The 27,677-nt window shown below is 48.5% G+C and overlaps 1 protein-coding gene across 4 annotated transcripts in view; it reads right to left on the reverse strand.

Annotated features, from left to right (window-relative positions):
- The window catches only part of LOC138259312 (cytochrome P450 2B4-like), a 617,647-nt gene extending 590,217 nt beyond the window's left edge, over positions 1-27,430 (reverse strand). For 2 of the 4 annotated variants that reach the window (XM_069206939.1, XM_069206936.1), the window contains exon 1: positions 27,359-27,430. The gene's annotated coding sequence lies outside the window, so the exon portion shown is untranslated. The other 2 variants (XM_069206938.1, XM_069206937.1) reach the window with 2 other exon arrangements.
- Between the last annotated feature and the right edge of the window lie 247 nt (positions 27,431-27,677).

Raw genomic sequence — 27,677 nt, forward strand, 5'->3', positions numbered from 1 at the left:
TCTGAAAGGACTGTGCCTGCCTCTGACAATGCCGGCTCCAACCCCCTGCTGTGTGTCTGATGCCTTGCCTGGGCAAGGCAGGATTTCACAAGTAGGTGTGAGTCCCCTTTGAAGAAAGGTGACTTCAAAGACTAAAATGGGTATAAGAAGGGCACCCAAATCTACAGACTTTAGAAACACTTCTGGAACCAAGAGGAACCTCTGCCTGGAGAAGAGCTGATAGCTGAGGAAGAAGTGCTGCCCTGCCTGTGACTGTGCTTTGTGGAGCTTTCCTGCAGTGCTGCTTCTGCCAGAGTAAGAGGGCAAAGACTGGACTTTGTGTGCCTTCCATCTTGTGAAGAAATCTCCAAGGGCTTGATTTAGAGCTTGCCTCCTGTTGTTTGAAGTCTCAGGGACAGCAAAGACTTCTCTCTGCCAGCACCTGGAGTCTCTGGAGAGACTCCTGCTCTGACAAGTGGTGCCCGATCCAGTCCCTGAGCCCTTGAAAGAAAAGCTGGTCGAAATCCAAGAAAATCGACTTCGGACGACTCCGGACCGACGCCGCTGCTGAATCCGGTAACGCCGCCTGCACCTGACGCCGTGACCTTCGCTGGAACGCGACGCTCTTTGCAGGCCTGACTCCGCTGCAGCCCCGCTGAAGTCCGTGACTCCGTGGAAGTCACCGCACCACGTCGTGACAGACGCCGCTCAAAGTGCACCGATTCAACGTTTCGCACAGACGCCGCGATCCCCGACTTCGCGCATCGGCTTGTTTTCACTCTTCACCAAAGGTACTGTACTTGGGGGTCTACACGACTCCGTGTCCGGCGCCGATGGTGTCGGCTTGTTGGGAACGATTCCGTCACGACGCCGTGTTAACATCTCATTGAAGCATTTTTGTTTCTAAGCGCTATTTTTGAGTTTAATCTTTAAAAATTCATAACTTGACTTGTGTATGTTGGATTTTTGTCGTTTTGGTCTTGTTTTGTTTAGATAAATATTTCCTATTTTTCTAAACCGGTGTTGTGTCATTTTGTAGTGTTTTCATTAAGTTACTGTGTGTGTTGGTACAAATAATTTACACCTAGCACTCTGAGGTTAAGCCTACTGCTCTGCCAAGCTACCCAGGGGGTAAGCAGGGGTTAGCTGACGGTGATTCTCTTTTCCCCTGACTAGAGTGAGGGTCCTTGCTTGAACAGGGGGTAACCTGACTGTCAACCAAAGACCCCATTTCTAACATTATGTATAAGGATTACCCTAGTGGTTGTAAAAATGCATCACATGTAAAATGCAGGTTCTTTTGAAAATTTGAGCAACTACCCTAAACTGGTGGACTTAGATCCAAACTTTGGGGTGGGGCTATTCCTTCACACAAATGGCTTAGAGACATCCTCAAAGACAGTATAAGGACTCACATTGTTGGCTTTCATGTGTCAACATAAGCAAACAACATTTGTGCATTTCTGTGTTTCATGCTTTAGAAAATTAAAGCCAGATCTATTGGATTTGTCAATTCTTTCTACTGTGACACTAATCACTGCTGGAGCTTTAAGAGTGTACACCCGACAGGTGACCATCAGATGTCTTCAGGATGCTTAGTACGAAGCGAGCCTTGTGCCGTGTGTGCATGTCTGACACACAGAAGAGAAAACAATAAAGACTTATTGGAATGTTGCCTTTTCAGCAACATAAGCCACATAATAAATAAATGCTTCCAAGAACAAGAAGATGTTTATGGGGTAGCTCCCATGGTGCACAATGAAACGAAGACTTATAAGAGCTCTATCAAAGATGTAGAGAATGTTTGGGAGAAATAACATTTTGTGGAACTTCATTCCAGATGTCAAAATTAGGAGGTTTCACCAACAACTCACAGAGCCGAATAAGCGGCATAATTGTTCACCAAGTAAAAACATTTATATGTTTATATTTATATAGCATGGACCTACCTGGACAGCAAAGAAGTATTTTTACATTATGGGGAGTAACAGAAGATGATGCAAGATTATATATGTGAAGTGGGGTCTTTGAATTACACAACTGCGCACAATTTTGCTAGTCTCACATATAAAGTTATTTGCCCAGAACTGCACAATTTTTAATCAAGTTTCAAACTGGATTCAAAACAAGCGCCCCGGGTTGATTTAGTCACTGCACCATGTCTTCTTCCTTAATTGCCATAATAAAACATTCAAAGAAGGTTAAGAGTTCGAAATCTAGTTGAATATGCTCCATACATTCAACTTCACCAATTCTTCTGAACACTTGCATTTGCTTCACATTTCCCCACAGGCATTATGCCATGTTCCCAATGCTGTCTAGTCTATTGAGTAGACTGAATGCAAATTATTGTGGTGTATAATAATTATGCCGGGATCACACCCTGATTACGCTTTCTCTCGTTTAAGGTTCAGGTTTGTCTATGTCCATATTCACAATGAATTAAAGTGTAACATAATAAATAGAATAAATGTTTGTGTATGTTTAAAAGGTATAGGCGGTCATTACAACATTGGCGGTAAAAGCTGCTTACTGCCGTGCAGAAGACCGCCAACACACCGCTGCGTAAAACCGCCACTGGTATTATGACCCACATTTCGGAATCCGCCAAAATTCAGACACCCACACAAGTCCGCCACACCAAAGGTCAGTGATAAACTGGCGAAAACAAAACCTCCACCGTCACGCCAACAGAAACACGCACACACTATCACGACACACGAATCCAAGCGGCGGTCTTTCAACCGCGGTATTCTATTGGCAGTACACACCGCTGCGCTTAAAATACACACACATTTACAAAACACTACCACATTGGACAATTCCAAATACACACACCTTATACACATACACACACTACTCCCACACACCCAATACAATATAAAACACACACCCACATCACTCACAAACCCCTACGACCCAAAAATTGAGAAAGAAGGCCAGAGAGAGACACCACCAGCAAGAACAACAGCATCCACAGGCACGCAATACCATCACCCACACAACTTCCACGCACCTCACACAACACACCACTACATATCAGCACACTGATCACCACACAATCCACCCCACACATCACCTACACCACCCAATGGCATGGCAAAGACAGCCCAGGTTCTCGAGGAGGAGCTCAGGGTCATGGTGGAGGAAATCGTCCCGGTAGAGCCACAGCTATTTGGAGCACAGGTGCAGCACACCTCTATTGCAAAGAAGATGGAGCTATGGCGAAGAATAGTGGACAGGGTCAACACAGTGGGACAGCACCCAAGAAATCGGGAGGACATCAGGAAGAGGTGAACGACCTACGGGGGAAGGTGCGTTCCATGGTCTCAAGACACCACCTGGTGGTTCAGAGGACTGGCGGCGGACCCCCACCTCCTCACCCACAACTAACAACATGGGAGGAGCAGGTCTTGCCGATTCTGCATCCTGAAGGCCTCGCAGGTGTAGGCGGAGGAATGGACTCTGGTAAGTCAAATCTTAACTATTACATCCCCCACCCTACCTGCATGCTATCACACACCCCCACCCTCACCCCCAGCACCCCAACTCCTCACATATGTCCCAACATCACAATACGCCCATCCTAACACCAAGCCCTGCATGCAACAACAGAGCATGGACACCCATCACTAAAACATGCCCACTGCACATACCCATACAACCCCCTAAAGCACCATCCCACAAGCTCCCACACAGGAATGCAAGCATTGGTGTACACGGCCACCCACCCATTGCACACCATGAAACACACAGATGTAATAACCATCCTTTTATACCCCTGCAGGACCCCTACCCAACGTCACCGGACAGGAGGGTGCACACATGTCCACACCACCAACAGAAGAGGCCCACAGTGATGACAGCACCTCTGTCCAACTGGATCTAGATGACCAGCCCGGCCCATCGGGGACCTCTGGACAGTCGGTTCCCCTCACACTGGCACAGGCCATCACAGACCTTCCCCCCTGTGGAAACACCAGCACAGCACCCACCCAGCGGGCCCATACTTCCGTCCCCAGGACACGTCAATCAGCTGTGCGTCCACCACTACAGGGAACCCAGGATAACCCAACACCCCAACAACAACAGGGACCTGGGGGCAGTGTCAGTGGGCACACGGTCCAGGGGATGGAGGCCCAGGAACACAGGGGAACGGGGATGGCTGCTGTGCGACAGGGGGCGGACAGGCCAAGGGAACCCACTCTCCACGAGGCCCTCTCCTCCATCTTGGGAGCCTACCACCACTCCCAGGAGACGATGGCAATGGTACTGGCCAAGTTTCAGGAGACCCAGCGCCTGCAGGAGGAACAGTATATGGGCTTTAGGGAGGAACTCAGAACCATCAGCTCCACCCTGGGCACCATTGTAGGGGTGCTGAAGGAAGTACTCAACACCAGGAGGGACACTGTGGCCCTACAAAGGGGCCCCTGACACTAGCATGAACGATGAACTGCCCATCACCGCCGCCGGCGCTAGTGGACAGGACGCCCGCCACAGGACCACCACACCAGCACCCCACCCTCTGCAGAGGGAGAACCACCCCGGAAATGGTCCCTGAGATCCAGGACAAAGACAGAGCACGATGCCAAGACCCCCGCCAAGAAATGAGGCCACCCTGATTGTCATCCTACTGTCCCACTTTGTCACCCTGTCCATACTGAAACTGCCCCAGCTCCACTTCCTATGCCCATTTGGGCAATGCACCTGTGAGACTAATAGACCGGACTCTGCCATGGACATTCCCCTGCCATCACTCCTCACCATTTCACCACCCCCTCCAATATTGAGCACTTAAATAAATACACTTAAAACACAAAATAATCTGAAGTCTGTCTGTGATTACGAAATAGTGTATTAGCAATTACAGTGACAAAATGCTCTTTCCAGGAGGGACACTGTGGCACTAAAAGGGGCCCCTGACACTAGCATGAACGATGAACTGCCCACCACCTCCGCCGGTGCTAGTGGACAGGACGCCCCGCCACAGGACCACCACACCAGCACCCCACCCCCTGCAGAGGGAGAACCACCCCGGAAATGGTCCCTGAGATCCAGGACAAAGACAGAGCACGATGCCAAGACCCCCGCCAAGAAATGAGACCACCCTGATTGTCATCCTACTGTCCCACTTTGTCACCCTGTCCATACTGAAACTGCCCCAGCTCCACTTCCTATGCCCATTTGGGCAATGCACCTGTGAGACTAACAGACCGGACTCTGCCATGGACATTCCCCCGCCATCACTCCTCACCATTTTACCACCCCCTCCAATATTGAGCACTTAAATAAATACACTTAAAACACAAAACAATCTGCAGTCTGTCTGTGATTTCGAAATAGTGTATTAGCAATTACAGTGACAAAATGCTCTTTCAATAGTAATGTCACACAGCTCAAGTCCATCAGGAATCAAAGCAGATGTCACACAGTGGGACCCACATCTGTGAAATCGTAAGGGAAAGTGACAACTCAGTGACCATACACTGGTTGAAAAGGACAGTAGAGAGTTAGCAGTGTTTAAGTACATGTAGTAGGCAGGTCTGTACTCTTACCTGTATCTCACTGGAAATGTTGGTGGATCACTGAGTCCCTGTTGTTCATGTCTTCTTCCTCTGCTTCCTCGTCTTCACTTTCCAGAGGCTCCACAGCTGCAACAACACCGCCATCTGGACCATCCTCCTGCAGAAAAGGCACCTGTCGTTGCAATGCTAAGTTATGAAGCATACAGCAGGCCATGATGATCTGGCACAATTTCTTTGGTGAGTAGAATAGGGATCCACCTGTCATATGGAGGCACCGGAACCTGGCCTTCAGGAGGCCGAAGGTCCGCTTGATCACCCTCCTAGTTCGCCCATGTGCCTCATTGTAGCGTTCCTCTGCCCTTGTCCTGGGATTCCTCACTGGGGTCAGTAGCCATGACAGGTTGGGGTAACCAGAGTCAACTGCAAATGGCGAGGGACAAGAATTAGACACACATTAACCTGTAGGGTAACCCCAGACCCAGACAACCATTCCCACTGTCTTGCTTCCAGGTGCTCACCAAATAGCCACACACGGTGCCTCTGGAGTTGACCCATCACATACGGGATGCTGCTATTCCGCAGGATGTAGGTGTCATGCACTGAGCCAGGGAACTTAGCATTCACATGGGAGATGTACTGGTCTGCCAAACATACCATCTGTACATTCATCGAATGATAACTCTTCCGGTTTCTGTACACCTGTTCACTCCTGCGTGGGGGACCAAAGCCACATAGGTCCCATCAATGGCACCTATGATGTTGGGGATATGTCCCAGGGTATAGAAATCACCTTTCACTGTAGGCAAATCCTCCACCTGAGGGAAAACGATGTAGCTCCGCATGTGTTTCAGAAGGGCAGACAACACTCTGGACAATACGTTGGAAAACATAGGCTGGGACATCCCTGATGCTATGGCCACTGTTGTTTGAAATGACCCACTTGCAAGGAAATGGAGCACTGACAGCACCTGCACTTGAAGGGGGATTCCTGTGGGATGGCGGATTGCTGACATCAGGTCTGGCTCCAACTGGGTACACAGTTCCTGGATTGTGGCACGGTCAAGCCTGTATGGGATTATGGCATGTCGCTCCTCCATTGTCAACAGGTCCACCAACGGTTGGTACACCGGAGGATGCCGCCATCTCCTCACATGTCGCAGCGGACGGTGCCTATGAAGGATAACAGCGAGCACAGAGTCAAACAACTCAGAGGTACGTACCCACAGTTTACACAGAACCCCAATCATACATAAAAGGTGGCCTGTATGTCTGTTGAGTCTAGGCCTAGGTATGTGTGACGCAGTTGGAAATGAAGCCATGTGGGCCCCTGAAATGGCGCCTGCCTGACCTCTAAAGTGGGACAATGGGATGTGAGGTAACTGCGCTGGCATCGTACACCGTCGTGGTAGGCGGTCGAAGACCGCGGCGCAATGCTACATTGGTTAACATTGGACCCTATGGGTCCCAGGAGCCAATGACAATGTGCGCCGGCGGTGACCGCCATTTTCTATCTGTTCAATCACTCGATACCTGATCTTCGACAGGAGAGGACCTACACTGCAAGTGCTGCTGTGACCTCAGTCTGGAAGAGACAATGGCCCGAGTGTCTGGGGAAAGGGCCCCTGCCTTCACATCGGAGGAGTTGGAGAAGCTCGTGGATGGGGTCCTCCCCAGTACATGCTACTCTACGGTCCTCCAGATAAACAGGTATGTACACAGGGAGCATGTTATATGGCCTATGCCTGTGTGGAGAGGGCTGGATGTAAGAAGGAAGGGGGGAGAGTGCTGCGTGCATGAAAGACGGAGAATGCATGTGCCACATGGCAAGGGTAGGGATGGGGGACAATCACTTTGACGGTGCAGTTGGTAATAACTTCTCTTTTTCCCCTGTGCATTACATGTAGGTCAGCACCCACCAGAAAAAAGATATTTGGCGTGCCATCGCCAAGGACGTCCGGACCCTGGGGGTGTACCACAGACGGAGCACCCACTGCCGGAAAAGATGGGAGGACATTCGCCGCTGGAGCAAGAAGACGGCGGAGGCTCAGCTGGGGATGGCCTCCCAACGCGGGAGGGGTGCCCGTCGCACCATGACCCCCCTGATGTTCCGGATCCTGGCGGTGGCCTACCCGGAGTTGGATGGGCGCTTGAGGGCATCACAGAAGCCCCAAGGGGGTGAGTACACTCTCATTCTGCTGACTTTGCGCACAGTGGAGGTGTCTGGGTGGGGGAGGTGGGCTGTGGGTTTCCCTAGACCAGGGCGAGTTCCGTAGGCAAGATCCCTCCGTAAGGCATGCCATGTGGCACCCCAGCCCACCTCTGTAGAGTGCCAAGTACACCTAGTCATGCCCCTGTGTCATCTATGTGTGCAGATGTCGTCCATAGCCTTGTAGGGCATTTCCCAGGAATTGAACAGTGGAGCCCAAGAGCGTGGCGCAGTGCAGGGGGCTTCTGTGTCTGTCGTGTCCGCCAACGGTAGCGGTAATGCATGCACTCAACATGTCTCTCTCCTGTCTTCCCCCCCTTTTTGTGGTCTCCCTGTTCTTGTGTGCATTAGCATCATGAGGCAGAGGAGCAGTGGCACCAGAGCACAAGGGAGCTGCATCCCACATGGCCCTGGAGGGCGACACTACGGAGTCTGAATTCACCAGTGGACGGAGGGCGAGGGGAGCTCCACAGCGGGGACAGGAGCTGAGACCAGCGACACGAACTCGTCCTCTGATGGGAGCTCCCTTGTTGTGGCGGCAACATCTGTGCCCCCCGCATCTACAGGTACAGTCGCCACCCCCCTATCAGCACCACCATCCCAGCAGCCCCTCAGCCTTTCCCCGTGCCCGCTCACCCAGGAGGGTGGGCATCACCTTCACCCCAGACACCTCAGGCCCTGCCCCAGTCACCCCTGCTGCCCTTGGTGAGGAGGCCATTGACCTCCTCAGGTCCCTCACTGTTGGGCAGTCTACCATTTTGAATGCCATCCAGGGTGTAGAGAGGCAGTTGCAACAAACAAATGCATTCCGGGAGGTCATTCATTGTGGTCAGGCGGCCCTTTACCGAGCTTTTCAGACTCTTGCCTCAGCACTGATGGCAACCATTGTCCCCGTCTCTAGCCTCCCCCCTCCAACTTCCTCCACCCCGACCCAATCCCCTGTACCTCAGCCTATCCCAAGCACACCTACGGACCAACATGCACACACCTCAACACCCAAGGGTAGCTCAGGCAAACATAAGCACCAAACATCCCACAGGCATTCACACAAGCATCACACACATGGAGACACACCAACATCCACCCCCTCCACTGTGTCCCCCTCCTCCTCGTCTCCCTCCTCCCTCCCAGTGACGTCTACACTCACACCTGCATGCACTACATCTACAGCCACTACGTCCCTCTCTAGCACACCCCACACCACACCCCGCTCACGTGCAGTCACCACCCCCACTACCATTCACACGTCCCCTGTGTCCTCTCCCAGTGTGTCTGGCACACACCCATTCAACAGCCACCCACCTCACGACAGCCCCCAGCGCATGCACCTTCACCCAAAGTCACCAAATGTACACCTCCTACAACCACCACCTCTTCCTCCACTCCCAAACCCCCTCCAGCTACCCGTCCCAGTGTTACTAAGAAACTATTCCTGGCCAGCCTTGACCTCTTTCCCTCACCTCCCCCACCCCATCCGTCTCATAGGTCCCGAACTAGCACCTCAGCCACAACCTCTCTGGGACCAGTGGTGCCTGTAGTCACCGGAATCTGGAGTGCACCGGCCACCAGGGCAGCCAGTGTGGCACGGAGCCACAGCACAGACAGTCCCCCACCTGTGAAGCATCAGAAGTTGGCCAGTGCCCGGCGGGAGAGGGGGAAGACTCCAGCCACCAAAGCCGCTCCCAGGGGTCCCGGTGGGAGTGTGGAGTCAGCTGTGACACCTTCCAAGGTGGGGAAGGGCCACAAGAAACCCAGCAAGTCTGGGAAGAGCTGCACGGCGGAGAAGACCGCCATCATCCCCGCTGCCCAGGAGGCCAGCACCAGCCCAGCTGCTCAGGAGGCCACCGCCAGCACCAGCCCCGTTGGGCCATGAAGGACCGCCAGCAAAGGCCCCATTGGGTCATGAAGGACCACCAGCACAAGCCCCGTTGGGCCATGAAGGACCGCCAGCAAAAGCCCCGTTGGGCCATGAAGGACCGCCAGCAAAAGCCCCGTTAGGCCATGAAGGACCACCAGCAAAAGCCCCGTTGGTCAATGAAGGACCGCCAGCAAAAGCCCCGTTGGGCCATGAAGGACCGCCAGCAGCTGAGACCCTGCAATGGAGACCGCCATCTCAAGCACCGCTGCACAGGGCACCGCCATCTCAAGCACCGCTGCACAGGGCACAGCCATCTCGACGCAACTGAGTCTGTCACGGGGTGAATGAAGCACTCTGGGAACAAAGCCCCCTCCAGAACCAGTGAAGATTTACATCCACTCCCTCTGTCCTTAGCAGGATGAAGCACTCTGGGCACAAAGCCCCCTCCAGAACCAGTGGAGAAAGGCATACACTCCCTCTGTCCTTAGCAGGATGAAGCACTCTGGGAACAAAGCCCCCTCCAGAACCAGTGGAGAGATACATCCACTCCCTCTGTCCTTAGCAGGATGAAGCACTCTGGGCACAAAGCCCCCTCCAGAACCAGTGGAGAGATACATCCACTCCCACTGTCCTTAGCACGATGAAGCACTCTGGGCACAAAGCCCCCTCCAGAACCAGTGGAGAAGGCATCCACTTGAGAGACTGCGGCTTTGCACTCCCCAGGATGTAACAGTGGGCAACCCACCCACTGTAGAGACTTGAGAGACTGTGGCTTTGCACTCCCCAGGATGTAACAGTGGGCAACCCACCCACTGTAGAGACTTGAGAGACTGTGGCTTTGCACTCCCCAGGACTGAACAGTGGGCATGTGGCCCCCTCGTGGATTTGGCATCGTGCACTCATCCGGCTGAGGTGCCCCCCTTCCCCTCCCCTGAGGTGCCTGTTTAGTTGCTGTCTGATGCCCCTGCAGTGTTCTCGCCGTCATGGTCGGGGATCTTGTGTGGGTCTCGCCCATACTGTGTGGTCCCAGTGTTCCACGGACTTTCTTAGAACACTACCTGGACTACTATGCTTGGATTATATTATGTACATGGTGCATATATATATTTCTGCCTACTTGCTTTTAATATATTACAATGGTTACACTAATTTTCTATTGTCTTTGCATTCTTCCGGGGGGTTTCGGGGTGTAACTGTGATGTATTGATATGCATTGTTTGTGTGTTGTTGTGGGTGGGGGTGATGCGTGTGTGTGTCCCTGTTTTTTGCCTCCCCTGTGTCGTAGGTGCAGTACTCACCGTGGTCTTCGCCACCGGCGTTCGTGCTCCTGGTAGAGGAGCAAGAAGATAAAGGCTAGGAAAATGTGGAGCTCTGGTTCCAGGGCGTCCTCGTTCCTCGTGGAATGTGTAGAGGTGAGCGTTTTCCCTTTGGGATTCCTGTTTCCGCCGTGTTTTTATCCACAGTGAATCTGCCCTGGAAAAGGTGGCGGATTGGCCTGTCATAATACTGTGGGCGGTACATTGTCTTCCGCCTGTCTGTTGGCGGTGACCGCCGCACTGTTTGTTTGTACCTGCGTGGCGGTCGGAGTGTTAAAGTGGCTGTCTTTGTTGGCGGTTTCCGCCACGGTCGTAATTGCAAATTTTTTACCGCCGCCCTGCTGGCGGTCTTACCGCCGCTTTAACACCGACCGCCAGGGCTGTAATGACCACCATAATCATTTACTAATAGTAATGGAGCATTATTGTGACCACTGGGTTGGAACAGAGATCATTGTCCAAATGGTGGGCACATTTTTTACTGCAGTATTTTCAATAATTTACGCTAGTGCACAAAGGTTTGATTAATCTTTTTTCAGTCTTTGGCCAAGAAATCTTTTCTTGAAATGGGTGTATGCTGCATAGAGAGGAAAGTGACAATATGGTAAGTAACACTTATAAAGCCAGTTTCTCTTGTGTGAGCTGTAGGTACTATGGTGGTCATTCTGACCCTGGCGGTCTTTGACCGCCAGGGCGGAGGACCGCGGGAGCACCGCCGACAGGCCGGCGGTGCTCCAATGGGGATTCCGACCGCGGCGGTAAAGCCGCGGTCGGACCGGCACCACTGGCGGGGTCCCGCCAGTGTACCGCCGCCCCATTGAATCCTCCGCGGCGGCGCAGCTTGCTGCACCGCCGCAGGGATTCCGACCCCCCCTACCCCGGACCGCCGGGATCCGGATGGCGGTAGGGGGGGTCGCGGGGCCCCTGGGGGCCCCTGCAGTGCCCATGCCACTGGCATGGGCATTGCAGGGGCCCCCGTAAGAGGGCCCCTACATGTATTTCACTGTCTGCTGCGCAGACAGTGAAATACGCGACGGGTGCAACTGCACCCGTCGCACAGCTTCCACTCCGCCGGCTCGATTCCGAGCCGGCTTCATCGTGGAAGCCTCTTTCCCGCTGGGCGACCGCCCGCCAGCCCAGCGGGAAAGTCAGAATTACCGCCGCGGTCTTTCGACCGCGGAACGGTAATCTGACGGCGGGACTTTGGCGGGCGGCCTCCGCCGCCCGCCAAGGTCAGAATGAGGGCCTATGTATTTTTAAAGATACAGATACATGCCAAACCTACATTGTCATAGTAATTAATGTTGGCAACCATGTTTATGAAGGAGCTAAAGCTGCATAAAAATTAGATTAGATCTTTTTATGCCGAGCATCAACAGCACAAGACAATACCACAGGATTAGGACGAGACATCTGAAGATAGCCAGATGGAGACGTGGGCATAGACCCATTGTTACACCTGTCATACTTAGGTTGGTCTTCCACCAGACTGTTTGCATTACTCTTCCATTTTTGATGATCTCTTTATTTGTTGGCCTCAGGACTCTGTCACTTTAACACTGCTAATCAAGCTAACCAGTGCTAAAGTGTGGGTGCCCTCTCGCTGAAAATGTAGTAACATTTGCTTAGACTCAACTAGCACATTGAACTTACTTACAGGTCTCTAGTAAAGTGGTGCTACATGTATCCAGAGCCTGTAAATTAAATGCTACTAGTGGGCTTGAAGCATTAATTGTGTCACCCACTCCAGTAGCCTGTCAAACCTCGCATCGCAAGCCTTGTCGCAGCTTCATCGGAACTGCCACTGCATGACACCTCCTCAACACGGATCTCACATCGCTGCCTGCAGCTCATCAGAAATGTTGCGCACAATGCAGCCTCAACTAGGGCTCTAACAATGCTCCACAACCAGACATTAAGGGACTTTGTTCAGGAAGCCTAACATTGTCTCACTATTCAGCCCATGATGCATCGCAATCAGCCTGAGCTTGTGACTTACTCCCAGTCCAGCATGATCAGTTAATACTAGCTGGCGCTTTGTCATTTTAGGCACTGTTTTCACTTAAATCTTTAACATATTTGCATATCTCCAGTTCAATGGACTGCTTTTGTTGCTTTGATCTCAAACAACTAATTCAATTTTACTTTTTTTTCTAAATTGGTGTGGGATTTTCCTTGGGTTGCATTCCTCACTTTATTTCTGTGTACTACATCAACAGTTTACACATCGACTCTAAATGAAGAATGACTGCTTTCGTGCCAAGCTACCAGAGGGCTAAGCATAAGTTAATTTGGGGTTTGCTTGAGTTTAACTCTGACACTTCAAAGGCATGTCTCTAGAAGTGTCTCCCACCTTCCAGAACCAGAGTGCCAAAGTATAAACACTGGACCTCAGACACCACCACTTCACTACATTCCTGGACCTGTGGATACTCTACCAAGAAGGACTGTTGTGCTGCTGAAAGGACTGCCACTCTGATGGACTGCTACTTTGCTAGGCCCATGCTTTGCTGTGCTAACCTGTGCCTGCTGCCCTGTTGCCTCGGAGTGAGCAGGACTGGACCTGCATCTCTACAAACCAGTACCCACAGTGACTACCAAGGGCCAGCTGGCCGGCCTCCTGTTTTCTGAAGTCTCAGGGAAACCACAGACTTCCAACAAACCTTCTCTTGCACTTGGACTCTGCCATCTGTGAGTCAGCTCTGCCAAGTGATACCACCCACTCCTCCACACATGGGAGTGGGCCTAAGGTGCTCTGCTCTCTGTGGTCCTCAACAGAATCACCCCAACGCCTCGCAACTAACGTCCTGCGGACCACACACCAGGATTTAAGATACTGTGTTCAGTGAGCTTATGTGGGTCCCTGTATCCGGCCCGTGCTCTATCGCGGTCGGCCTGAACTCTGGACTCTGTCCCAGTCTGGCGCGACCACATAACCACAGTTGTTGCTTTGCACTTTTAGGCGCTATTTCCAACTAAATATATCAAACTGCATATCTTAGGATTTTCTTATTGGAGTTTTTTTGTTTTTGTTTTGTTTTACTTAGATAAAAACCCTCTATTTTGGTGTGGACTCTTTTGTGGTGTTCTTCTCTGTGTTACTGTAATTTAAGTGTTGCACAAATACTTTACACTTTGGCCCGTATTTATACTTTTTTAGCGCCGCATTTGTCCCGCTTTTTTACGCAAAAGAGGCGCAAACTTACAAAATACCATTGTATTTTGTAAGTTTGCGCCTCTTTTGCGTAAAAAAGCGGCACAAGTGCAGCGCTAAAAAAGTATAAATATGGGCCTTTGTCTCTTAAGTGTGACTTGTCTGTGCCAAGCTATCAGAGAGTGAGCATAGTTTAATTTAGGGAGGAGTGTAACTGACTTACCTTGACTAGGATTGTGGACCCTACTTAGACAGGGTGCTTACCTCTGCCATCTAGAGTCCCAATTTCCAACACCCCCCAAAATAATTTCCAAGGGATCAACAGTAACCAGTACCTGTCTGAGACCAACAGAATGGGTTTTTTGGCAAACAGACAGGGAAATGTGTCCCCCTCTGAGTACTGTGTGTTACAAATGTTGTCACTCCAAGGGAGACATCAAATGCACAAAGAGGGCACAGTACCCCACCAGTGGGCAGACACCTGTTTTGGCCAGGTCAGCACTTGGGGAGAAGGTAGTCCCAGATAGCACAGGGGAGGGAAAGAGGTTACTTTTGTGTCCCTAGGGGACAGAGAGATTATGCCAAAAGTCAATATGTCTTTCAATACATCTAAACATAGGCAGTGGGTCACAGACTGTGTGAGACAAAGGAGCCATTGTGAATATGGTGAGGAGTCACCTGGCATCCTCTGTAGATCTTCTTCTGTTTTCAGTTAGGCAATACATTAGAGGACACTGGATGAAAGGAAGTGAAGCTTAAGTCACATTTGGAGATGATAGATTTGCCTGAATGAGTCTGTATGACAACAAGGTTCATGGCTACCCAAGAGGGTAGTTAAGGAAGCCAGGAAGAATGGCTCAGGGAAATACCCCTAGAAATTTCCATAGTCCAGGTAGATGTGCCATCTGAGCAGGAGCCTTCTGGGGAACACACTGCTGCCCTGGAAGACCTGCATGAGCTTGCTAGATGGCAAGTTGAGGATGGGCCAACCAGGGGACAATTTTGTAAAGTGCAGAAATAATGCCTTACCTAGAGGGCTTGAGGCGGCAAGCTGATGTCCAGGCAGCAGGTGGTACCACCAGAGTTTACCTTCGCCATTGGGAGAATTACCTCCTATTTAGTGAGCCTAAGGATCTTGGATCTGCTGCAGTCTAGGTGCTGTTGGTTCTCTGCTGTTACATGGCCTTCCAACAGGGTGTATCATGATACACCACTGGCAAGACATCGGGGGCAGGACAAGAACATTGCCAGGCTTGTACCCCACTTCTATTGGCCCCCAGATGAAGACAGCCTCAGAAACACTCTGTGGGTCTTTTCCCACTTGCCAGGCCAGCAAGAAAACTGGCAGAAGCTGAAAGCTCTCCCTTTTCTTTTGCCTGTCATTGACGCTCCTTTTGAGAGGGTGGGCCTCAGTATTGTTGGTCCTTTGGACCCCAAGACATCCTTAGGCAACAGGTTCATCCTGGTTGTAGTACCATCTGGTACCCAGAGAGCATCCCTCTGAGGTCGGTGACTTCACCTGCAGTGGCTAGGGCCCTAATGAGGATTTTTACCCAACAGGGTTCTCCAAGGAAGTGATGTCTGATAGAGGCACTAACCTAATGTCAGTGTACATGAAGTCCATGTGGGATGAGTGTGGGTAACCTACAAGTTCTCCACACCCTATTACCCTCAAACAAACAGGCTTGATGAGAGATTGAACAAAACTCCAAAGGGCATAATAATGAGCCTGCCTGAACTCATGAGGCAGAAGTGGAACTCCTCTTGCCATGACTGCTGTTTGCCTAGAGATAGGTACCACAGAAGGGGATCGGGTTTAGACCACTTGAGCTTCACTATGGGCACCCTTTTAGGGGGCATCGCAGCCTTGTGTGAGAGGGGTAGAAGCAAGCTGCCAGGATCCCTACTCCCTGCCCCCCCAACCCACGATGTAGTCAGCTACAAGCTGGCTCTCCGTTACCAGATGAGGCATTTCTGGAAGAAGGCTAGAGACAATACTGAGGCCAGTCAAGAAGTGATGAAGCTCTAGTATACCCAGAAGGCCATTCTGGTGGAGTTTCAGCCTGTCCAGAAGGTGTGGGTCATGGAGACTGTAGAACCCAGATCTCTCCAAGACCAGTGGACAGGCCCATATAAAGTGAAGGAGCAGAAGGGGGATGCCACTACCTGGTGGATCCCAAGACCCCTAGAAACCCCTTAAAGGCACTTCACATAAACAGCCTCAAACCCCGCTATGAGAGGTATGAGTTAATCTTACTTCGGGTGACAGATGATGGAGAGGAAGGGGAGAATGATTATGTCTCTGACCTCTTGTCTTCCAAGGACCCTGATGGGTCAGTAAAAGGTGTTACCCTTTCCTATACCCTGATCCCAGAACAGCAGAGAGACTGTCACCAGTTACTTGGTCAGTATGCCTCTTGTTCTGCCTCTTCCCTGGGCTCACACATTTGTGTACTCACAACATAGATACTGGAGACAGTATGCCTGTTAAAAACAAAAGTTACGGGTTGTCAGACAAGGTGGGAGTTAGTATCAAGGAAGAAGTCTCCAAGATGGTGGCATTAGGTGTGATTGAGCCCTCCAACAGTCCCTGGTCCAGCCCAGTTGTGCGGGTACTCAAAGCTGCCCCACCAGGAGTCACTCTGGAACTTAGGTTGTGTGTGTACTCAATTACGCCACCAAGACTGATACTCACCCCATCTCTTGAGCTGATAAGATCATCAACAGGCTTGGAGCTGCTAAGTTTCTCACAACCTTGGGTCTTACACCAGGATACTGGCAGATTGCCCTGAATGAGGGGTCTAAAGATAGGTCAGTGTTCTTGATCCCAGGGGGCCATCTCCAGCTTTGAGTGATGCCTTTTGGTTTAAAGAATGGCCCTGTCACTTTCCAGAAGTTGGTGAACAGGGTCCCAGCAGGAAAGGAGGCATTTTGTGATGACTACCAAGATGACATAGAAGTATTCAGTTGCAGCTGGGACAAACAACTCTACCAGTTCCAGGAGGTGCTTCGCCCTGCACCAGGTGCGCCGGACCATCAAGACCAATAAGTGCCACTTAGGGTAGGGTACAGTGGTATATCTGGGTCACATGGTGGGTGTGGGCAAGGAGCAGCTCCTCCAGGCCATGAGTGAGACTATCCTGGCCTGACAACACCCCAAAACTCAGACTGAGATGAAGGTATTCCTGGGTCTCACCGGATCTTACAGGAGGTTTGTTAAGGGATATGGATATGGCACCATTGTTGCCCCCTAACAGAGCTGATTTCTAAGAAGCAGCCCAAAAAGGGTGATCTGGATAGCGGCCTGTCAAATGTCATTGACACGCTTGAGGTGGCCATGTCTACAGCATCTGTACTCAGGGCTCCCAACTTCTTCAAGGAATTTATTATGCAGACAGATGCTTCAGAGCATTGTGAAGGGTCTGCCTTAGCAAAGTTAAGTAATAAGGGTGTAAACCAACCAGCAGCCATCATGATGAGAAGGTTGCTTCCCTGTGAATGGGGGTAGAGTGCAATTGAGATGGAGGCCTGAAGAAGCCGAGACCATACCTGCTTGGGACTCATTTCAGGGTTCAGACAGACAACCGTCCCATTAGACAGCTCATGCAAATGAGGGGTGAAAATCGTAAGCTGTTGAGGTGGTCCATCTCCCTATAGCAAATGGACTTCACAGTGGAATACCATCCTGGATCTTCCACTTAAGTGATGAGAACTCCCAGGAGTTCTCCCCACTTTCAGCTGTGGCGGACACCTGTTAGACATGTCAACCTTAGTATTGTCTTCCTGCAAACTTTTTGCCTTACTCCTCCATTTTTGCTGATCTCCTACTGGTTGGCCTTAGGCCTCAGTGTGCTTTTATCATTGTTAGCCAGTGCTAAAGTGCATGTGCTGTCTCCTTAAAACACTGGAATATTGGCATCCACCCAAAAGGCACATTTAATTTACTCATAAGTCCCTAGTAAAGAGGTGCTACATGTACCCAGGACCTATAACATCTAGTTTGTTGCCTAACAAACTGTCATTTAAAACCCTCTTTTATGGTAATGTTGGATCTTAAGTCACAATTCTGAAAATGCCACTTTTAGAAAGATGGGGTTTTCTTGTCCCAACCATTTGCGCCCGTTACCTGGGTCACATGACTAGGTTTAACTGGCAGTTGGCCTTAATGTATTGCTCACAAATAGCAAGACAAAAGAATGAATAGGTGTTGGCAGGATATATCATCTCTGACTTAATGGGGGTGGGGGTGTCACCTACAACACTTACACGTCACAAAGGTTCTGCCTCAAAACACTCACAAAGAGTTTCACACTAGTAGTGTATGGTCCCAGACAAGATGGGGCCAGGACAGCGAGGTAGGAAATTCCAAACACCTCTGTGGATGGAAACCTCCATAACCCTGCTCTACTTCAAAGCTGATACCAAGTATTAATATCAGACGCTCAGACCCAACTCTTCAGTACACCTCTGGACCTGTGGAAGATGTAGAAGGACTGCAGTGCTACCCTGCTACAAGAAGGACTGCTACTCTGCTGCGCTGATTGAAAAGGACTGGACCTGCATTTTGAACCCAGGATCACCAGAGTGACTCCAAGGGTTAGTTGGGTGGCCTCCATATCAGACGCCACGGGGAAATAAAAGGCTCCAACCACCTTTAACCCCGCACCTGGATTCTGTCTGCTGTGTGTCTTGCCCCTACCGCAAGTGGGGCCACCCCAGTCATGGACCCTTGGAAGTGGGACTAAAGGTGCTGTGCCAGCACAGCTCTGATCTCTTGGGCTAAACCATTGCATCTCTCTGCAGTGACACGTAGCCTAAGCAGGGTCTTCTGTCACATTCCGAAGCTCTTTGGAACCACTTCTGCGTGATGCATCCCTGACACAGGACTTCGCATCTCATGCTTCTGTTTACAGCATTGTCGTCGACGAGACAGGACTTCACATCATAAGCCTTTTTGAAAGCTTTATTGTTACTGGCATTACGTGACGCATCCTCAATGTAGATCTAAAAACACTCCACAAACAGGATTTAAGGTATATTGTTCAGTGGGCCTAACTTAATCCCTGTATCCATCCTGCAATCAATCCATTGAGTGTGGCTTGAACTTATGACTTTGTCCCTTGTGACCAGATAAGCACAGTTGGGGCTTTGTGCTTTTAGGAACTATTTTCAATTAAATATTTAAAATTGCATATCATCTGTTGTACTGATGGATTTTTGTTGTTTTGGTGTCAAATAATTTAATACATTTTAATCGATTTTTCTAAATTGGTGAGGGATTTTCCTAGGGGTTGTGTTTCTCACGTTATTTCTGTATGTATGCAGCATAAATACTTTGCACATTGCGAAAAAGTTAAGCCTGACTGCTTTTGTGGCAAGCTGCCAAAGAGTTAAGCACAGGTTAATTTAGGGTTTGCTTGTGTTTCATCCTGACAGGAATTGTGGCTCTTGCTTGAGTAGGGTTTCACCCCCCCAACCGGTAAGTGAGCTTCCTACACCCATGCATGTATGAAGGTATGCGTATGCCCAGTAACCTTCTGCATCCCTCTCACCGGTCTCCTGTAGATCCAGCTGGTGAGAATACCTCTACTACTGGCCAGTGTGGAGCTCATGTTCCTCCACCTGAACAGATGCCTGATGGTCTTTCTTTCACAGGAAGGAATGACGAGCAGTTTATAGTAGTGGTTAAAGTTTTTGTCTGCTGAGGACACCAGAAGTGTAGCCTGAGGCAGCCGCACGAATTACTTCCTCCTGAGAGAGACACATTTCTACTGCTGCTTAACTTCTTCCTGTTCTGCAGGAAAGCTTTTACAATTTCTGACCTTTTTTAACCGCCTCTGTTTGACAACACCTAATGCTTCCCCTTCTGCTGTCACATGTCAAGTACCTACGCTACCAATGCTCCTGCGAATGTTATAGTGATGTTTTCAATAAAATATTTAATTTCAGAGAATCTAAAAAAAAAAAATTCTCATGCTTTATTTTTACATGTGATCCTAATAAAAGACCGAACTCCCCTGAACATGTGAAAGGTTAATGTTTGATATTCCATGTGAAGCACAAGTTCAAAATTGAATTTACCACCCTATGCAATTCTAAAACATGGCTGTCAATTGGCTGTGTGCACCACCTTCATTGTCACGTGTGAATAATTTGCAAAAAAAAACACATAAGTGCTGGTGTCCAAAATGCTTCCTTGTAGACTTGAACCAGCAATGTCCACTGTCATTCTCCACTGACAAGGTGACAGCCTGAGTTGTGGTTAAGAAAGGAACAAAAGGAATTAGGTAAAATGTGCGGTACAGTTTGCTTTCGCATCCTTGTTTTATCTATAGTTTTGTATTGATATGGATGTTCAACATGCATGATATAAATATTTTGAAGTGTGTCAGTATAAAGAAATTTCACTTATGTGTCTGTCTTTTGGAAAATAAATAGGGGCCAAAAATGTGTTATTCTGAAAACCAGGAATGGTGGCCTCAGGCTACCTCATTGTTTGATGCTGTGGTGGGGCATGAGGCTGATTTAGTGTATTCAGCCATGCGTCACCTCCACTGAAACATCGGTGGGCACTTGCCTGTGTAAAATGTGAACTTCAGCTTCTGGTACCAAGCTGAAACTTTAAAATACAACCTTTAAGTCGACATTGGAAAGAGAGGCGGCAGCTGGACTGTGTCTCAGTAGCAGGTGCATTAACACACATAACTACACTTTCCAGTTTGAACTTGGCATAGAGTAGTGGAAGCAGGGCAGTAGCCAGCTGACTGTAAAAGTGGGTCAGCAAGGCCTGGAGGGTGCACAGTCAGGATGCATTTCAGTTCCACCTTTGAAATGTGTGCGTGCCTTGGATTTGGAGCGCAGCACCCTTTTTCTCCAGGTTTTCTAACGATCAACTGCCACTCACAGCCATGGTAAGGACGACCAAGAGGCAAACCACACAAGGGCCTAGGAGTGTGAGGCAGTGTATTACATCTTCAGTTATCTAATACTCAGGGCTAGAGGCTACCGAGCGTTCTGGGAGGCGGACTGTGAGATGTCAGCATCCAGCCACCCTCAACAAGGCAGAGTAAAGTATAATGTGTCGCTGCTATGGAACACGTTTCCTGCCCTCACCAAAACTGTGCCGTAGAGCAATCATGAGGTAGGGGGGCACATGACAGGTTGCTCTCCGCAGACGCCTGTGTACTGACTGTTAGAGTAACTTTGAGACTGTTACAATAACTGTGTGATATGATGTTATAGTCAAGCCATAACATTAGTACCAATACTGCCTAACAAACTCAGGCAATATCGTTGTGTGGGCCTTAGCTGGCCTTCGTTCTGGTATAGACCAGGCAGCCAGGGACACTTTACTCAGAGCATTAAATGAATTTGAAAAGTGCCAGTGTCCTAACGAAAGAATCATAAAAATGGATGGAAAACTCTCCTCCGCCTTATTCTGCAATGCTTTTTCGTAGATGCTTCTAACCTTGATCGGGTAATGCCACTAAGGCAGTCTCATCCTCAAACTGAAGAGGGTCCTAAATAATTTTTCTTTTGGATAGGTGAGGATCCAGACTAAATAATAAAACTACCTTGGTGTTAACCTGAAAGGTAATTCTTTATTAAAGATTATGCAGGGTAGGATTAAACAAATGTAAGTGGCTGAGCAGAGATAGATATTATGTCTCCCTCTTCCTTTCAATCAACACGATTCAGCCCTTTTTAAGGCAAAGGAATGTCTTGGGCCTTCCTCAGGTTTATCAACATCCCTAGAGTGTCACAGTCCTGACTCGGTTGAAGGTAAGAATAGGTCGTACCATATTGGGCCATTTTGTGGGGGCAACCTGTAACCGTAAAAAAAGCTGAACCATGAGGATGTTTTTCCCATTTATTGTTATTGCGCATTGTTAAGACAGTGATTCATAGTGATAATAACACATGAGGAAAATAACATAAAACACTTGTGTTTCAAACATGAGCATATCTATGTGGTGTAGTCACTTACCTCATACTTTTGGAAATATGTCCCATTGATCTGTCCAGGGTTGGGGGCACTCCTTTAGTCACAAACTTGGGGTGAGGATACACACATATTTAATTCTTAAGAATTGTCTACTCAACATAAGCAATCTTTTTAAGAAAGCTGCTAGCTGCATTTGGGAGCTGTCTCGGGGTATTTTAGTTAGTGTATAGGGGTACCCCATAATTGTATACTATTATTTAACCAGGGTCTATTCTTCATAAGAACTACTATTGGTGAGAGCTGGTAAAAGCAAAGGGGGGGGGGGGGTTCATCTCAGGATTTTGGCTAGAATGTTAGGAACGACCATCATTGCGTTTGTCAAACTTGCTCTATGTATCAAATATTTATTCCTGAAGAGATTTAGTTAAATTGTTTTTACAATTATTGGCGTATGGGAATGCCTCTTTAAGGGTTGGTCTCATCAACAACCAGTGTCTAAAGCGCACAATGATCGGGCTGGGGAAATGGTTCCACACAGCCACAATCCACCCTCATGGTATGAATAACACCCTTGGAGAACCAGGGATTTTTCCATTAATGAAAGAGAAGACAGGTATGTCCATGCTCATAATAGATTAGAGAGGCTACAAATTCAATTCAGACCATTTTATATATAATGCCAGAGGGCCCATCTTTTAAAAGTCACTCACTATCAACCCCCGAAACAAACTAACTACTGCATATATTCCTATTTGCCAGTATCCCTTTGCACATTCTTATTTTTAGCCAGTAAATAGAATTTTTAAAAGAAAACGGTGAGTGCCCCACACCCCCTCCTGAATTCGAAACGCGGTTGGCAAAAAACCCTGGACTGCCTGATGGGCACTGAATCACAGTAAAGCTACGTAAATGAAGAAAAAATATCTTTACCTCGTCATAGGTAGTAAGCACTCTATAAATGCAATTACACCCCATGTAATTTGTCATTTTCTACCTTCTTAACTTGGAAGCCTTCAGATTACCAGTCAGGTAGGGAACAGGGTGGAAATTGCCTTTCAAGTGCAGATGCTCCCTCTCATCCAGTGCAATGGGCAGGCTTTTTATTTCCTTTAAAAGAATGGGGGATGCTCTTCCAATACAACCCTGAATAGGACGAACCCGCACCATGAGGTCTATGCCCTAGTATATTGTGAATCACTGATGACCTCCACCCCTTCCTTTGATGAGACTTTGCGGCAGCAAAAGCCAACAATGTCTCTCTTGAAAAAAGAAAAGCTTTTGCTCTGACGCAGGCTTTCCAAGCAAAACACTGCCTCTCTGTGACAGGCACCCATGAAGCTGCAACCTGGCTAAGGCAACCAATGGTGGATGGGGAGGTGGATGGGGAGGGGGTAGGCTTAAGCCCATTTAGTCTGTCGTATGGGTGCTGCACATCTGGGTGTAAAAATACGAGAACATTAAATTGCTATTTAATAACAGAAATGTTTTTTAGTTTTTGTTTATTACATCGTTGTGCTGTAGAATCGTAATTCAGATACATAATACCAGCATATTTCCCGGAGGAAATAAACATTGCTCACAAAGATAGGTTGATGCAAATCAAGCCAGCTGTGCTGCTGACATTGTGGCTCCACATCTGAGCCTGAAGCGAATAATGCACCAAGATACTGTACCTTTAACAAGTTTCTTTTACGGAATTTGGCTTTTTTGCCATATTTGGGGTGCACAGTTTTTTCTGTAGAAATGAAAACATGCAGAGTTATAAAGAAACTATACTATGAGTGAATTATTGCTGGGAAGTCTGGAGACATAGCAAAATGTCTAGATTAGTTACCAGTAATCTTTATGACTCTCTGTTGGAAAATAACCCTCTCTGAAGGGTCACCCCAAACCTTTTGACTTTCTCCTCCTCTTTTTCGAACCTCATTTTTGATGGATTTAGGACTCTGCAGTTTACCAACCAGTGCTAAAGTGCTTGGCTTGTGTTCTCTCCTTAAAACATGATAATATTGGCTCATACCCAAGTGGCATATTTAATTTACGAATAAGTCCCTGGTAAAGTGCACTACATATGCCAAGGGCCTGTAAATTAAATGCTACTAGTAGACATGCAGCACTGATTCTACCACCCACAGAAGCAGCATCTTACCCATGTCTCAGGCCTGCCATTGCAGGGTCTATGTTGTCAGTTTACTGCCACCTCGACTTAGTATTTAAAACCCTTTCCATTTCTGAAACTCCACTTTTATTACATATAAGTCACCCCAACGGTAGGCCCTATGTGACACACAGGGAAGGGTGCAGTGTATTTAAAAGGCAGGGCATGTACTTTTATGTTTTACCTGTCATGGTAGTGAAAAACTCCCAAAGTTCTTTTCTATTTATGTGAAGCCTACTTGTCTTATAAGCCAGCATTAGAAATTCCTTAATGTACTTTTAAGCTGTAATTCCTGATCAAAAAGGAGTGGCTATGTTATGTTTCATTTCTTTGGAATGGTAATGATAAATCCTCTTTACTGGTAAGGTCAGATTTAGCATTACTATTTCAGATTTGCCACTTTTTCAAAGAGAACATTTCTCTGCTCTTACTGCTCTGTGTGCCTTACAGCCTGTCTCCAGTACACGCCTGGATTAGGTGACAGCTACACTTTGTGCATTCCTCCCAGACAGCTGCAAACGCATGAAGTTTAGACGTGGCTCAGCACCTAGCTACACCCATCTGCATCCTGATGACCCTTCCTGGGCTGGTAGTGAGAAATGTGCTCACCCTGAGCCCACACAAAGCACTGATTACCTCCCACAGATACCCTGGCAGACAGGACTGGTTGAAATGAATACCTGTGTAATTCAAAACCACTCTTTGAAGTCTCCCCTGCTTCAAAGGCATATTTGGGTATAAGTGATGAGTCTCAGACCCCACCAAATCAGACACTTCAAGCCCTAAAACCGGGCTCTGTCAGAAGAACTACTGGGCTGCAATAAGTAGTCACTCTGCTGGACTGTTCACCTGGAAGGACTGCTTTTCTGCTGCACTTTCTGACCCTGCTGAGGGAGAGTTGGACTCTGACTTGCCCCACAAGTGGTTTCTTAAGGCTTGTTAGGTTGCCTCCTGATCCCAAGTCTCAAACGCTTGAACCATCTGCACCTGGATTCTGCCAGCTGTGAGTCTGCCCTGCCTTGAAGTAGGCCTAAGGTGCTCTACCTTTGGTGGTGTTCATCGGAACTGCCTCAAAGCAACGCAAAGCCCTGCAATGCCTCGATGCACAGCTGCCAGCTTCACCAGACTCGATGCCAGGCAACGCAAAACCCTGCAAAGCCTCACTGCACAGCTTCCAGATGATCAGAACTGACTCACAGCGACACCAAGCCCTGCAAAGCCTCACTGCGTAGCTCCCCAGGATTGACGCAAAGCGATGCCAAGTCCCACAAAGCCTCGTCACACAGCTTCCCGGGATCAACACAAAGTGATGCAAAGACACGCAAAGCTGTGCCACACAGCTTCTCAGAACCAACACCGGACAACGCAAAGCCTCGCAAATCAAGATCACGCAGATCAGGCACCATGATTTAAGGTACTGTGTTCAGCACACCCATCGCAGTCGGCCTGAACTTGTGACTTTGTCCCGGTCCAGCGCGACTAGATAACCACAGTTGGCGCTTGCAATTCTATGTGCTACTTTTACCTAAATATTTAAAATTACATAATTCAGGATCTAAGTATTGGATTTTTGTCATTTTGCTCTTGTTTTATTAATAAAATAATAATCTATTTTCGAACCTGATGTGGAGTCTATTTATGCTGTTTTCATTGCGTTACTGTATAAATTATTACAAAGATACTTTACACATTATGTTAAACACTACTATTTAAAAAAAAGACCCATTATATAAGTAAGAACAGCACTTCCTTATCAAAGGACACGTGATTGAAACTTTGAAATGTTAAACTCTATGCAGCAGGCTGTGTCTGCAAAAGAAGAGTGGGAAATATGGAGAAGATGCCGATATGGATGCTTGTTGCCCTACTGGTTAAGGGCTGGCCCAGGGGCAGTATTGTGGCTGTTCTCCTCTCTTGTAAAGAGCCAAATCATTTGTATGTATCGTGACACATTATTAACTACTAACGCCCTCATGGGTGCAATATAAATGTTAAATATTTTGTTAGTTCTCTCATTTAATCATACTCACTGTATGTGCTTGTATTTCATAAAGCCGGAAGCACAACACCTCTACACACTTGGGTCTAGAAAAAAATGACCCATGCTCTCAACCACACCCGCTCTTCATTTACACGTCACACCTGTAGTTGGGCTCTCAAACAACACCTATCATGCAGGTATCATAAAAAAACCTGTTACCATCCAAATCGTAATCCAATACAGTGGTTATTCTGCTATTCTTCTTAAAACACGTATATCTGGGTAAATAAATCAATTCCCTAACTTGTGAAAAAACAATCCCAGCAGTGCTCAACACACTCGGTTGCAGAGGCGTTTTAAGGAATGAGCAAAATGGGCTCTGGCTCAGGGCCCCAGCCTTTCAGTGGCCCCCCATAGAGCCAGCTCAGTTCTGCAGAGTCTTGCCCTAAAGACCTTCAGTAATTCTTAAACAGATTATTTTAAGTACGTGTTCCTTTAATTTGTTTTTAAAGTGGGTGATATGTGAGAATCTGTGACATACATTTTGCAGAAAAATGTTGAATTTGTTTCATGCAACAGCCATACAATGTTTTTAGATCAAAACAAGACATGATATATGAGAAATGAGACAGTGTCACAGAGATTATTTGCAGTAATGTTACCAAACTTCTGCTGTGTTACAATAGTGAAAACACACAATCACTATCCCTGAATATTAGATGTAAACATACCTCGAATTTGGACGCTTGCGCTTCTGCACTGCCAATAACCACGCCACAGGGGACACGAAAGGGCTGAAACTGAATCATAAATGCAAAGCTACTTCAAAAAGGGGGCCCCAAAATACGCTTTGTCCACGGCTTTCAAAATCCATAAGATGTCCCTGCTGTGTTTCCCCTTTAGCTTTATTATATGTTGGTGCGTAGTTTCCCCCACCTGATGCCTCTTGGGTCCACAGTCCCAGACGCTTCGCAGCTTCTGCAACCTCTCTGCATCTGCTGCACCCTGGAACTTTCATTCTCCTCTGTGTCCTCTCTTTCTGAAGCATACAATTTTTGTTCATGGGGAAATTACTGTGGCGCAGCCAGTGTGCCATAGGCCCTGGTGCGAGAAAGAAAATTACCCCATTGGCCGCCCTTTGAGCTATGAAATACAGCAATAATCAGGGTGCAGTGGGTCCTCAGGCCTCAGGGCCGCGGTGCCACTGCACCTGCTGCACCAACGAAAGCTACGCACCTGGGACAGGAACTTCGGAAAAGGACAGCCTCAGCGGAACGGCCCCTCATAAACTTTCTTTTCTGACTGACGACCAGGTCCGGCACAAATATGTTTTAACCAGATGTGCTTGGCACCTACCTTCTTTGGCGACAGGCCAGATTCACAGCGCCAGAGCACAAGGACTTTCTCCCCAGACCTTGGCTGTTGGATTTTGGCTTCAGCACTTGCACAAGTTCGTCCGAGGCGAGCAAACGAGAGGAGGAGTAAGGGGCGGAGGTGCTTGTCACCAAAGAACCTGAGCACACGCCACCTTTCACCGTGTGCGTTCTTCCACCTT

This window comes from Pleurodeles waltl, chromosome 9 (assembly GCF_031143425.1).
Source record: "Pleurodeles waltl isolate 20211129_DDA chromosome 9, aPleWal1.hap1.20221129, whole genome shotgun sequence".
Lineage (NCBI taxonomy): Eukaryota > Metazoa > Chordata > Amphibia > Caudata > Salamandridae > Pleurodeles > Pleurodeles waltl.